This window comes from Myotis davidii, unplaced genomic scaffold (assembly GCF_000327345.1).
Source record: "Myotis davidii unplaced genomic scaffold, ASM32734v1 scaffold815, whole genome shotgun sequence".
NCBI classification, from domain to species: domain Eukaryota; kingdom Metazoa; phylum Chordata; class Mammalia; order Chiroptera; family Vespertilionidae; genus Myotis; species Myotis davidii.
In genome coordinates this window covers 82,025-84,352 of record NW_006288179.1, presented here as the reverse complement: position 1 = coordinate 84,352, position 2,328 = coordinate 82,025, and the positions used below count along the sequence as shown (strand labels likewise).

Sequence of the window (2,328 nt, the reverse complement as noted above, 5' to 3'; positions counted from 1 at the left end):
GCCTGAGAGGCAGCCCAGAACCAGATGTGGGCATGCTCTGAGGCAGCACTTGCAGTTCTGATGGAGGCTTTGGAGGTTGCGGGTGCTCTTTCCTTCCCCTTTGCTTCTGCGCCTTCTGCCTGGAGGCCCGTGGAAAAGGAGCCCGGAAACAAGCGTTCAGAGGCCTCTGCAGCAAGGGGCTCAGGCTTTAAGGCTGGGCACGAAGGAGGGGTTCATGGGATTTGACTGCGTGAGTGAAACCAGCCTGGAGCATTAGAGCTGGCGGGCAGCCCACTTGGACTTCCTCCTTTTCTGAACCCACACCCCACCTGCTTTGGACTGCCCGCTGGCTGCTCACGACAAGTCTGTTTTTATTATTCTTTGGCTCATACATCTGCTGGATGTGGCACAGATGTGCTCACTGCTGGATCTGCTGAATTTTTTGTCTTAAAAAGAAAACTTAAGTGGCATTTTGGTTAAAGTACAAATCCCTTGATTAAAACTTAACTACTATTTACTTCTTTATCACATGAGCGTTATTAAACCTTACGTTCTGGGTCTTGGGAGGTTTGCTGGATGCTTGGATCTGCTCACCCCTTTTGCTCATCTCCTGCCTCACCCAGGACTCCAAGACTAGGTCCCTTTCCAAGACTGAGCCTCTCTTATTCCTCCCAGTAACAGCCTCCCTCCCATTATGCCTCTCCATCCTATCAGCTTTTTTTTTTCCTTTTAATTTTTGAGGTCTAATTTATGTAAGATGCAACACACAGATCAATGCGTTTTAAAAACTGCATGTACGTGTACAGTCCACACCTCTATGGAAAGATCTTGATAGGACTGTGGGTCACATGCATGTATCCATTTCCAAATCCAGGGATTTCCCAAATGGCCCTTCCCAGTCTACCCTTCCTGACTCAGCCCATCAGTGTTCTTATTTGTTTTTCCATAGAAATAAACCCTACAACTGCTCACCTGTCCTACAATTTCATATAAGTGGGATCATACAGTAAATACTTTTTGTGTCCAGCATCTTTCACTAGCATAATGTTTTTGTGCTTCATTCATGTTATTTCATGTCAGTAGTTCTTTCCTTTTTATTGCTGAGTAGTATTCCATTGTATAAATAAACCACCAATTGTTTATCATTCGTAAATTGTTAGACATTTGGGTTGTTTCCAGTTTGGGGCTATTGTGAATGAAACTCCTCAGAACATTCTTGTGAAAGACTTTTTTGTGGATGTATGTTTTCATTTCATTGGGTAAATGCTTATTGTTGGGTCCGCGCTGAAAGAAACCAGGCCAAGAGACATTTTGAGAGCTTAAGAAATTTTATTACCTTTTCTCATCCTGGGGTGATACCAGTGTGTGGGTGTCAGCCCAAGGGGATGGCTAAGTTCTTTTATATAGGGTCAGGATATGGATGCAAGTAGGCCAAGGAGAGGGGAGGGCATGAGTCACTCAAGCGAGTCAGGGGAGGAGAGTGCACAGGTCAGTCGGGCGAAGAGGAGTTCATCTTATCTTGCTTCCACAGGGGCCGCCATCAGGCACCTCCATCTGCCCCGAGCTATGGGAAAAAGGTTGTAACAATATATATTACATGCCCAAGCAGGAGAGAGTAGGGGTAGTTCACCCTAATACTTATAAGCAGAACTTTGGGGCATAGGGATGTGTATGTTTAGCTTTTTGAGAAATCACCATCTTCCAAAATGATCATACCCTTTTTACACTTCCATCAGCAATGCATGAGAGTTATGATAATTCAATCTCCTTGCCTACGTTCAATACTGACTTTAATTTTAGCTGTTCTAGTAGCATGAAGTAGATATCATTGTAACTTTATTTGAGTTTCCCTGTGATGTTGAACAACTTTTCATGAACTCTTTGGCCAAAGGAATATCTTATAGGAAGTATCTTTTTATGAAGTGTTTGTGAAGTTAAAGTATTACACCCAGTTTTTATTGGGTTGCTTATATTATTATTATTTTGTTGGATTGTTTAAATATTCTGGATACAAGTCTTTTGACCGATATATGTATTGTGAATATTTTCTCCACTTGGTGGCTTGCCATTTGATTTTTCTTAACAATTTCTCTGATGAACAGAGGTTTTAAATTTTGATGAAGTCCAATTTTTCAGTTGTTTCTGTTGGAGTTCATAATTTTTGTCTTCTTTAAGAAATACTTCTAATTCTCAAAGGTATTGTCCTACTGGTTCTTCTGAAAACTTTATAATTTAGTTATATATATATACTAGAGGCCTGTTGCAGGAAGATTCCTGCAAGAATAGGGCTTTGCTCCTGCCTCTGCCACCTCGGCTCCCTCCCATCTCCCACCGCCACCCACCGCCTCC

The 2,328-nt window shown here is 42.4% G+C and overlaps 1 pseudogene; it reads right to left on the bottom strand.

Annotated features, from left to right (window-relative positions):
- Nucleotides 1-586, bottom strand: part of LOC102759857 — a 5,273-nt pseudogene extending 4,687 nt beyond the window's left edge.
- Between the last annotated feature and the right edge of the window lie 1,742 nt (nucleotides 587-2,328).